We start from the raw sequence: 12,780 nt of genomic DNA on the forward strand, positions 1-12,780 counted from the left end.
CATTCTAAAATCAGTCAGGTTCCTGCTTCTTTCTGTCCAACTGCTAAGTCAAACATTCAAAATCTTGGGAGTGATATATGATTCTTCTCTGGGCCTTGACTTGCTTGTAAAACCTTTGTCTCGTTCCTGTTTCTTTCATTTAAGGAACATTTCTAACTTGCGACACATGGTCTCCTAAGCTGAACTGGAAAAGAAATTGTTCATGCACTTCTGTCATCGTGTTTAGATTATTGTAATGTCCTGTTTACCAGCTTGGACAAATCATCTCTTTCTTGCCTCCAAGCTATACAAAATGTTTCGGCCAGACTACTAACACGTTCTAGCAAGCGAGCTCACATTACTGCAATTTTATATTCTTCCTATTGGCTCCCAATAGATTTTAGCTTTTTTTTTAAAAAATTCTTCTTTTAACATACAGAGCACTAAATGGCCAGGCTCTAGATTATCTATCTTGGCTATTCTCACAAAATACACTGCTGCTCGTTGTCTCCGTTCACACACTCAGAGTTTGTTAGTTGTTAGTTGTTGTCTTTCGGTCTGTGGTACCAAGGCTGTGGAACAGTGAACCACTACAACTATGTTTGGTTGACTCTGTGGATACTTTTAAAATAAAATAAATCAATTTGAAAAATTCTCAACAGAAAGCCTGTTTAGACAGAAAAGTTTTTAACTGCTTTTTAAAACTACCTATTAATTTTACTGTTTTATTTCATCTTTTGTATTGTCTATACCTAATGTTCTTGTTTATTTTAACACTTTGTCCCACCTGTCTGTGAAAAGCTCTTAATAAATAAATTTGACTTACTACAAGTCTTCCTAGAGCTAATTAGATGGATCCTTCCCTATAATCCAGACATATACAGAGATATCCCACCAGACTCCAACCACAGTTTAAAAGTCTATTCTCTATGCATTCTTTGTCATCTTTCACATGTGAAATTTACAGTCTCTTACCGTTAAACTTAATTCAGAAAAGCTGACCATCACTCGGCTAGGCTATAAACCCAAATTACTTTAACTGCCGGTGAAGAGGGTAGAGATGACAAAAAACAAAAGGGCTGAGAAGCAGGAACAGTTCAGTGTCTAATTGAATTAAGTATGAGGGGAGATTTTCCAAGCATGGTGCCTTTGTGCTGGAGCATCTGGAAAAACCTGACATCCATTTGTGTGCGTGGTCCTTTAAAAAGAACTGTTCTGCAGAGGAAGTGGACTCGGTCCAGTTAGGGGAAGGGAAAAAAGAGAGAATGAGAAAAAAAATCATTCATCATCATAAATGAAACACGAAAACACTGAATTGGTGGCATTCTATTGAGCAGAAGGAACTGAGCGGAACAACAGATGGGATCATGTGCAGTTGGTTTGGGTAAGGCCACACAGGGAGAAACAAATGTGAATATTGTAGATGTTTGCAATGATAAAATATAACCACTCTGTAGCAACACAATACAAAACAATACCATGACTGATCCCTAACACCCCTGCAAACTCTTATCAGTACCTCGCTATGGTTTGAGCAAATGCGCAGGATAAGTCGACCGCCATGCCCTCCCTTTTCTCACTGAAATAGTTATTTGGAGGAGCATAAAGCTTGCATGGCTCCCTGATCTCTTATAAGAGTTCAACACATTCAGATAGAGAAAAGAGAACATCCGCTGCAGTCAGTTTATTCCAAACGAATTAATCCGCTACATCAACACTGTCAACCTGTCAAAATATATCCGATCAAAGGGCAAGTCCAGGTTGTCCTCTGACTTCTGAGTGTTTGTGTTGGAGTAGTTACACATTAATGTGTATCTGGGAGAAATACAGTTGTAAAGACAATTCTTAACTGCTTGTATATTACTAAAAAAAAACAGAAGAATGATTCATAGCCTGGATGAGACTGTGAACTGGAGGATTTTGCTCATGGTTGTTCAGAGAGCACTAAAGCACAGTTCAGTGTTTCCAGTTTTAATGACTGAAGAGGTTTCATACCAGCTTTATTGCCTTGTTGCAAAACATGGAAGGATTAAATGAATCGTTTTTTCTTCAAAGAAATTAAAGTTTCTAACCAGGTTCATTCATTGGTCCAAGATAAAATATTAAATGAATTAATGTATATATTACCATTAGATTTACTTTTAAGAAAATCTTGCTAGGCCTTCCAGATTTGTTCCCAATTCTTTAGTGACTATACACATGTAGTGTATCGTATTTTTACCCCAAACATGTTAGAGTCTGTTCAAACAGATGACTTTTCTACAACTTTTTTTGGTTGTAAATAAATGAAGTATGTTCCTGGACAAAATTTCTAGGCACAGCCAAGTGGTGGAGGGTTTCCGGTTTCCTGAGCTCATGATCACCCCTTTGCTTTTTGTGGAAGGTGTGGTTCTGTTGGCTTCATCAGTAGGTAATCTCCAGCTCACACGGGTGGTTTGCAGTGAAACAACTGACTTGGAGGTGCTAAATCTAATTTCTGAGGTTACAGTACTTTTCCAGAAAAGGATGAAGTAGCCCCTCTGGGTATGGAAGGAGTTATTGTTCCAGGTGTCCCCAAGTATCTCCGGGTCCTGTTCAAGAGTGGCTAGGGAGTGGAGTCAGAGATTGACAGAAAGAGATAGGTGATCGTAAACGTGAAGCTGTCGACTGTAGCCTAGGAGGTAGAGCTACTTATCATCTGCTAATTGGAAAGTTGGTGGTTCAATCCTTGGCTCCTTCAGTCTGCATTGAAGACTGTGCAAGATACTGAACCCCAAGTTGTGAATGTGTGTGAATGATGGGTAAAAAGCGCTTCAGCATTGAAAAAAGTGCTAGAGTAGAAAGGTTCTATATTAGAGCCAGTCCATTTACTGGTCTGTCTACGTTCCTGCCTTCACCTCTGGCCACAAGCTCAGGGTAGTGACCGGCTGCGGACATAAGGAAACTGGATGGCTGGATAGATGGATGAACGCTACAAAAAGCATTGTATCCATAGATGCAGCTTGTGTTTTCTGAAACTGTTATGTTGGTTTCTAAGTATTGCATTCATGATAAGTTTTAACTCACTCTAAAAGTTTTTATGTGGCGTAAGCTGATTTCATTTACCATTATCCACAAACTGCAGACATTATGTTACACAGTTAAGATACTGTGAGCATTGCAAAGCCAAAGCCAACTACGGACGTTTTTATTTTTGGTACATATGGTTGGCATATGTGGTCAGTGCCCTGAAATGCACTGAACAGGATCATGCAGTCAAATTGGAGGGTACCCAGATGTCTATATCAAACCTTGTGTTAAACATCTGATGGCAAGACTTGTTTCACTCGGAGTGAAATGGACCCTCGCATACTTGCAGATACAGAAGGAATAACGCAGGTGTAGACCTGACATTGTACTTTTGCGTGAAATGTCTCAACAACACTTGGATGGATTGCCAAGAATCTATAATCTCAACCTTTCATCTATCTGCATTATGAGGTCAAAATGGATTGAACAATAGTTGTACACACACAGTGAAAAAATCTCAATCTCAACAGTCCCAGCTCTGCTTTGCATTTAGAGCTAATTGGTTAAAGTTAGTTCTGACATCCTATCAGCTGCCACTGCTGAATTACTGTGACCTATAATGATAGCTTCCACTACAAATGGCCACTGGAAAGAAATGGCTGTGCTTACTACAGCACATCCATGCGTGCAATATGCGGCCATGTCCGCAGGGCTTTGGCACACTGGCAAGAGACCAGGGTGTGAAATTCATCAGCTTATTTCAACAACACTGTTCATTTCTGACAGTTTGAACAGTTGTGTGTATAACATTGGAAAAAGTTGCTCATAATGTGTTGACCTTAGCCAGAACTTCAGGAATGATTGTGGGCTCATACTCTTGACTCTGATTCTTAGTTTTGTAAAGGCTGCGTGATTTATCAAGATAAGGGCTGGGTGGCTGCACACTTAGTTTACATGATTTCCTACTGGAGTCACCTTCTACGTCTGTGAGGGTTTTTTTAATATTCATGTGCAATCTGTCAGAGAACATCAAGAAAACATTCTCATGCAGGATTATTCAGCATTCAAGGAACAAATCAAGGCAGAGCAAGATTACATCTGAACATCTGCTGAGTTACGTGCAGCACTGTATGATGCAAATATAATATATTTTTCGTCAACCTTTTCATGTGTTTTCTCTTAACTCCACAGGGAAAGAAAGCATAGGAGAGAAAGGGAAATTGCCCCATTTAGGGCTGTTTAGAATAAAGTGGTTAAAGAAAGCTTATCTAAACGATGTGGCTGATTAGAGTTAGAAAAAGAAAACGGTGTGCTTATGAAGAATAACGTAACCCGTCTCTTTAATTCCCTTTAATTCCTGTGCTCGCCTGTGAAAAGCTCATTGGGATTTGTGGTCCTGACAACCTCACTGGGAGCAAAGGAGAAGAAATTTGTAAATACTAATTATTCTTACCATACTCCTTTTTTTTTACATCATGAGTACAAAAACACCCATTTTAAGAAAAAGCTTGAAGAGAAAAATTCATACAATTGTATATTTCTGTCTGTCTCTTGCTTGATCACCCTATCTTACTCATAATCATGTCTCACTATTTTTGGCTCACATTAGGTTTATCTTCTCTCTCTGGTGTATTGCTGCGTCATTCCTAGTTCCCTCCCGCTCCCTTTCATCTTCCCCTCGTCTACTAACAAAATGACTTAATTGACTTTGAATGGCTTTTTAAGCCAGACTGCTTTGATTCTGGGAGCATGTGATGGTCAGGCAAGCTGACTTTAAGGTGTTGTCACCAGGTAATCCGATTACTTTTCTCAAGTAACAAGTAATGTAAGGGATTACTATTGCAAAAAAGTAATTAGATTACTGTTACTTTCCCATAAGCACGCTGCATTACTGCGTTACTAAACCGTCGTGATTTTGTTTGTGAGAGTGTTTCATGACAATGATGTAAGCACGTGCGACACCCGTGGCAGCAACAGACGTGTGTAGATCAACAATGGATAACATAGTGCGGGAGAGAGTAGGATCATGCAACGTTTAAAGCGTGGAAGTACTTGCATTACTTTAACTTTTAGTTACTTAGTAAAAAGTGACAAAACATTAACGTCTGCTGCACACTCTGCGTGGAAGAAAACTTGAACTTTAAATCTGAGCAAGCACCTAGCAAGCCATCACGGGAATGTGAAATTCACAGAGAAACCCCCCGGATCCCCCCACTGACATGACCGATGCAGCACCGGTCAAACCTCCACCCGTCCCACTCCTGCTAAACAGGTGAAAATAGATTTAAGAGCTACAGGATTTAGTGCCGCTGAATCTTTTTTGCTGTGTTTTACTTGCATCTATTTGAAAAGAGTGAGTGTAAACACAAAAAAATATTTAATTTTATTTTATATGCTGGAATATGCAGAAAATAGGGTTAAATGTTAAAGAATTTCATCAAGTCAAAGACAGTTGCATATAATTAAATTTTTGCTTAATGCAATGTGCATAAAATGAAAAGATTAAAACTCATAAAACTATTTTTAAAAAGAGGCTTTCCATTTTTTTTTTTTACATTTTATATGATGGATTATGCATAAAAATAGAATTGGGGTCAAAGGTCTATTGCTTTATTACGTATTCAGGTTGTGTATCTTTTTCTTTTTTTTTTAAAGTAACTAAGTAACTAATTAGTTTTGAAAATAAGTAATCAGTAAAGTAACAGGATTACTTTTTTGAGAAGTAATGAGTAATTAGTTACTAATTACGTTTTTCAAGTAACTTGACCAACACTGGTTGTCACATTATACAATATATATACACAAATCTTTTGGCTTCTTTTTGAATCTAAAATCACTTTGATAATAAATTGGATTTAAAAAAATAGTTTTTCATTGCTGAGGCATTGTACATCGAAACTATTTGCACTGTTTGGATGTACAATGTAGATACAGTACTGGATTTTTTTCATTAATTAAAATGTGTAGGTAAACTTCTTTAAGCTGAGAGGGGAATTTCATTAGATGTGGCCCACAGTGTGAAATTAGTTTCACGTGCCTGCTGCAAAGTGAAAAAGCATCATTTGTTTTTAGGTAATGTAAGCTTCTCGTGAAGAGCAGCACATCTGTGGTGGAAAAGGTTTCCTAGTGGCACTTTGACCAGGACGGTTTTCTAAATAAGGGTGTGTAAAACACACTTATACACTGGAAAAACCAAAATGATGACGTGCTGATTTGGACTTTAGGAATTCCATATATTAAAGAAAACACCTGCATCCGTTTCTTAATGGAGTGCTGGCCCATTATAAACTGCCAAAACAGCTTCAGTATAGCTTGGACTTTAGTGCAAAGTGTGTGACACTGATTTTCGTTTTCTCCATGGCGTCCACTTGGGACAGCCAGGAGGTTATTTCCACTGCAGCTCCAGGGGCAGCCCCTGAGCAGCTGTTACCGGTTCTGAAAGAATTTAAATTGATGCATAGTCCAAGTTCTTACATCTGCTGGGCATTGTTTGTTTCAGCTTGCTAAAACAAGAACCAACTCCACTCCAAGGTTGTGAACTGCATAGTAATGTAAAGTAGAGTGTAGTTGCACGCTATAAAACCAAATCTGCATAGCTGGGCTGATCAGATCAAGACTCGCCCCGCTCCTGCTGCATTGCCCTGTCCTCACAGATCCTGCTGGAGGTGATATCAAATGACACATTCCCACACTCCCAGTCAGGCGTGGGAGAATAGGGTGGGTGGGTAAGACGGCATGATCTGGCCTCACACGTGCCTCGCTGCCTTTGTCAGAACTAGCCCACGTAGATGCAGACACCTACGCAGATAATCCACAGTGATGTCTGTGTGCATGTACAAACTGTAAGAGTATGCAGCGTGCAAAATACGCAAGAACTGAGAAAGCGTGCATGCATACGCACAAGTACACTAAGATAACACCGAAGACAAGCTTAGACTGTTGATCAGATTAGGATGATGATCAGATCCTTTTGAGTAAAGGTATCTAAGCACAGAGAGGGAGGAGGAGAAATGAAAAATAAAGGAAAAGGTGGAGATATGAGAGGACAGACAGTTATGAGAAGGAATGAGAAATACTCCAACTTGCTTTCCTGCTGAGAGTTAGAAATAAAAGCCAATTCTACTGCCAGCAGTAACTTAGATTAGCATAAAAACTAGATTCAAAAGGAAATCAAGCACATTAAAATCTCAATAAGAGACCACATACTTTTGGGAAAATCCTGCCCTGATATGCCCTTTCTCACAACAGGCAGCTGTGTGCTGCCCTGCTTTATTTAGGTGAAGGGTAGTGCCTGGTCATACCGTGCAGGAGGTAGGACACATGACACCCACTTCCACTCTGAATTCTCCGGACAGTTACCTGCTTTATTGTCACTGGGGCTCAAACATTACACAGGCTTTGTACTAAGGAGATGGCAGGTAAAAGCCCATGTAGAGTCGGATCTGATTTATGTGGACACTTCCATTCTTGAACACAGTTTCATCAGGTAAAGCCTAATAAGCTTCAGGACTGCAATGTATGAAAACAGCGCAAGAGACTGTGAAGGATCAGAAATTTGATCAAACTACTGTGAGGTCATTGAGGTTTGTGAAGAGTCTGTGATGTTCATGGTCCCACTGCAACATTTTCTTGTAAGAACAGTCCTCCCATGTGCTTTTTACAACACTCCCATGGGACTCGCATTTCACAGGTCGACGGACTAAAGGGTGAGAATCAAACGTCAGAGTTCAGAACTGTCATGTGAGTGGACTGACACTGGCCAAAGAAAGGTTTCACACATGCCCTCAATAGTAGTTTTAGTGACCATCGGCTAGTGAGTGTGCAATATTGAAAAAGGAGGGAAGAGAAGGAAATCTGTAACTAATCCATTCCTGACAGGCATCGGGCTTTCTACATCTCAGTATCACCAATTCACCACACCGCAACCACATGTTTAGGTCCTGACTGGCAAGCAAACAAACATATGTTTGTGATGTTTATCGTTTCTGGCTTGAGGTTTTACCATCGAGCATACAATTTCATCATGAAAAGTACCATTGAACCACCCCATGGAGCACATTGCTGATTAAGGACAGATTTTGTCTTGTAACAATAGACAATATCCAAGAAAAAAAGATAGTTGAGCCGTTGTTAAAAAGCACACTGGCATAAAGTACACTATACAAACGCAAAATTATCTAAAATCTATCCAACCATCAGTGATGCCTGTAGCAGATGTGGACTATCGCCTGCCAACCATGTCCACATGTTTTGGTCATGTTCGAAACTGAGTGCATTTTGGAGGAATATATTCGACACACTTAGCCAAGCATATGGCCAGACTGTCCTTCCTAACCCACTCTCTGCAATTTTTGGCATTCCTCCTGACTTGAACTTATCTGGTCCCCTCAAACAGGCCCTAGCCTTTACCACTTTACTGGCCCGGAGGCTTATTCTGTTGAAGTGGAAGCTTCCCCACCCCCCAACTCATGACCATTGGGTGAGAGATGTACTCTTTAACTTAAAGCTGGAAAAACTTAGATTCTCTCTAAAAGGTTCTATTAGGGAATTTAATAAAATCTGGAAATCATTTCTCTTGCTGGTCGACACTGTTACTTTACTTCCTGAGTCTGCAGTGAACTGAGCGAAGCTACATTATAATGTTTTTTTGTTTGTTTTTTTTAATCTTATTTATACCTTATCTATTTGTTTTTCCTTTTGTTTTGCTTGGTCCTTTCTCTGTTATTTGTTTTCTCTGTTTTTGTTTTGTTTGTTTTTGTTTGTCTGTTTGGTTACGGGGCGGGGGGAGGGGGGGGAGTTGTGGTTGTTGTTGTTTTTTTGGGGGTTATGCTTGTTATGTGTATGGGTCCTGAGGTGTTGTTGTTTTTTTTTTTTTTTTTTTCTAAATTTATTTTTTGGGTTTTTGTGTGTGTGTGTGTGTGTGTGTGTGTGTGTGTGTGTGTGTGGGCAGAAACTGGTTTTCTGCAGTGTTTTGTCTATTGTAGACCTGGTAGGGGGAGAATTTGGGTTGGGGGGTTGGAGGGTATAATGGACATACCACTGTTCTGAAATCAAGATGGACTTAGCTGTTGCTAACTTTGTATGTCATTGTTGAAATTAATAAAACAAAGTTGAAAAAAAAAAAAAAAAAAAAAAAAAAAAGCACACTGGCAGCAAATTTTTTTTTTGTAAAGGAGCAGACTATGCTGCATGTTACTGATATGTCACTGACTGTGCTGTATAGTCCTTAGGCGTGGAGTCCTTGCTGCAAACCCAACCTAGAAGAAAACATTCCCCACATTAAGTAAGACTAAAGGGATATGCATGATGGAAATTATAACTTTCATATTTCTGGCCATCAGTTCCTTGTCACCCCAAAGGGATCATTACCCTGACTGCACATCTCCACCCATGGGTCCATCTCAGGGTAGTTAGATGGAGGTCTTTTGTTTGCTAATAGGCTTTCATCCACTGAAGAGAATGGCTGTTTAAAACGTAATTTGTCCTGGAAATCAAATTAAGTGATCTCATTCATGACTTACACATTACTGGCATATGAGAACAACATGCAGTGTGAATTTCAGAACAAGCGTTAGTACTTTTTTTTCTGGAGTGGTAGTCGGTGTCACTAGGTGGCTGGTTATTAGTGTCACAGGCCATCACCTTCAGCCTGGATTAAACGTCCTTATAAGAGGCTGAGCAATGTCCTAGACTGAACTGCATAAAGCAGGATTTAGTGAAATGAGTCCAAATTAGCGTGTGATAATACCTTAATGTCTCTGACTTATACCCCCTTATATTATACCCCCTTCTTTTGTCATTTTACTTTCTCTTGGCCATGTGAGAGGTTCAGCTAGCCAATATAAACTGCATCAGGGTAATCATTTCATCACTAATGAATGTTATTGTTGAGTAATATAAGAATTTCCTGCCAGGCTCTGTCATGTGTTTGAAGTGGGATGGGTAACAGTTTTTACCAGAACTGAATTCACAGCAGTTCTGTTTCTGTTTGGACAACGCTGTGAAAAAGTGCTTGTCATCTTCCTGATTGCATAATTGTTACGCTTAAATATTTCACATCAAACTGATTTTAACATTTGACAAAGATAACCTAAGGAAATAAAAGAAAAAGGAAGGGGTTAAATGATTACTTATTTTAGTAAGGGGGAAAAAGTTATCAAAACCTACCTTGACCCATGTAAAAAAGTAATTACCCCTCTTGTTAAATGATAAATTAATTGTGATTAGCCGCATTTTTGGAAAGCTGAGTTCAATTTCACTAGCCACAACCAGGCCCGATTACTGGCAGACCTATTGAATCAAGTAATCACTTCAATAGAACCTTTCTGAGAAAGTGAAGTAGAGTAAAAAATCTCAAAATGAAACACACAAGAAAATCAAGAACACATTTGAAACAAAGTCACTGACCTCTGTCAGTCTAGAAAGGGTTACAGAGCCATTACTAAGTCTTTGGGACTCCAGTAAACCACAGTGAGAGCCATTATCCACAGATGGAGAAAGCTTGGAACAGCAATGAACCTTCCCAGGAATGGCTAACCTACCAAAATTACTCCAAGAGTGCTTCAGCGGCTCATCCAGGAGATCATAAATGAACCTAAAACAACATTTAAAGAAAAACTGCAGGCCTCACTTGCCCCAGTTAAACCCCAGTTACCTGTTGAAGTTCATGGTCTTGCTGCTGGGCTTTAGAGCTAAGCTTTAACATCACTCTGGGTTCTTGGGTAGCTTAGTGTTAGCATGCTATTTGTGCAGATGCTTTGGTCGATAATAATGTCATTGTAATAACTCCATGGCAGACCAATCCACGTGTGTCATGGTCCCCGTGCCTGCTCGGCTGGCCCTGTGTGGCTACATGTTATGTTTTGTCTTTTCTCTCTCTCCTCTCTCTCTGCTCGCTGCCTGGGCGGAGCTCATTGTGAGCTCCCGGCCTCCACCACCTGTAGGCAATCACCTGTGGCTCCTCACCTTGTTTGCTCCCGCTACTTAAGGCAGTGACTGAGAGCACCTCGCCGCTGGACTATTGAATAACGCTCGTCAGTGCTACTTTAGCCTCAGCCAGTTTTGAGCTCTGTCCGTGAAAGTTCCGTGCTAACCCTTGTTCTCTGTATGCAGATTTCTCGTGTTTGGTTTGGAGACTCTGGACGCTTTTCCCGACCCCGCTCTGCACCCCTGGGAACCCTGGCCCCCTTCTCCTTCACCTGTATATAGTGCACCTGGAGTGTGTAAATAAACCTGTTTTTCTGAGATTTCAGTCTGCGCCGAGTCCTCCCTGCTCCTCCGTGACAACGTGTCAATGCTTTTCAGTATACTTTATTTTCTCCCACGGTTGCTGTACAAAGCCTCGGCTGCAGCTTTAAAGCTGACAGCGGAACACATTACCAACAACAACATTCTAATGACATCACAGACTTTTAAGCTGGCGAGGCATGATTGCAGATGCAGCGCAGGTGAGTCCATCTCCCCTGCAGTGGCACCGCAGACCACTACCTCAATTCAATTCAATTCAATTCAATTCATTTCAATTTTATTTATATAGCGCCAAATCACAACAAAAGTCGCCTCAAGGCGCTTCATAGATACAGAGAAAAACCCAACAATCATATGACCCCCTATGAGCAAGCACTTTGGCGACAGTGGGAAGGAAAAACTCCCTTTTAACAGGAAGAAACCTCCGGCAGAACCAGGCTCAGGGAGGGGCGGGGCCATCTGCTGCGACCGGTTGGGGTAAGAGAAGGAAAACAGGATAAAAGACATGCTGTGGAAGAGAGACAGAGGTTAATAACAGATATGATTTAGTGCAGAGAGGTCTATTAACACATAGTGAGTGAGAAAGGTGACTGGAAAGGAAAAACTCAATGCATCATGGGAATCCCCGGCAGCCTACGTCTATTGCAGCATAACTAAGGGAGGATTCAGGGTCACCTGGTCCAGCCCTAACTATATGCTTTAGCAAAAAGGTCCTGTGTTCCTCTAGATGAAGCCATATTTGACAAAATGTATGCAATGATATCTTCAAGATTATTGGAAACTACTGATTGAGAATATAAGCTCGTAATAGGAGTGTTAACTGAGGTAGTAAATCAAGAGAGAAGTAGAATCGTTTTCTCATATATAATCTGACTTCTTTTTGCAACCAGAGGAGTCGCCACGTGCTGAATGCACATTTGAGACTCTTCTACATTAGATTCACTTCTCAGACACTGAAGCTACAGCCATAATTTATATACAGGATATACATTTTGTTATTTACATATGGCCTAATAATTATCCTTGTTGCTGTTTTAGAGAGGAGTGGTGCTTCAAAGGATAGTTGCAGATTTCTGTCAGAATCTGCAGATTTTACAGTACAAATAAAATGTTCACATTTCTCCAACGTTGTCTTCCCAACAGTTTCACTGGATGGCTAGGAAGCGTTCGCGATGTCTTATCATGCGCTTCTCCGGTGCTGATAATTGGCGTCTGTCTTGTGCCGGTGACGTAAAAGACGGATTTAAATCGACATGACCATTCAAACAGCAGTCGCTTTCTAAAACATCAGATACGTATTGGATTCAGTACCACATACGAAAGTGACCCAGATCGGATTTGAAAATATCGGATTTGTGCTGTTCACACTGTTATACCACGATTGGATATGGGTCGCATAGTGTCAAAAAAGTCGGATTTGATGCGCTTTCGCCTGCAGTGTGAATGTAACCTTTGTGTATCCTGACTGCAGGCTTTTCTGGCCCAAACAATGCTTTATCTTGAGATCTGACTCCAGACTCAAAGCTTACCAGCCCGTTTAAACAAAACAAAGGTTTATGCCAACAT

At 40.4% G+C, this 12,780-nt stretch overlaps 1 long non-coding RNA gene across 1 annotated transcript; it reads left to right on the forward strand.

Annotated features, from left to right (window-relative positions):
• The first annotated feature begins 10,499 nt into the window (after window positions 1-10,499).
• On the forward strand, window positions 10,500-11,213 carry LOC146689754 (uncharacterized). The gene is made up of 2 exons (XR_014916143.1): window positions 10,500-11,000; window positions 11,080-11,213. It is a non-coding gene; the product is annotated as an uncharacterized LOC146689754 (long non-coding RNA).
• Window positions 11,214-12,780: the final 1,567 nt, after the last annotated feature.

Source organism: Copadichromis virginalis, linkage group LG17, assembly GCF_057382275.1.
Source record: "Copadichromis virginalis isolate Kocher_CV1m ecotype Utaka linkage group LG17, C_Virginalis_male_GT1.1, whole genome shotgun sequence".
Classification (NCBI taxonomy): Eukaryota; Metazoa; Chordata; class Actinopteri; order Cichliformes; family Cichlidae; genus Copadichromis; species Copadichromis virginalis.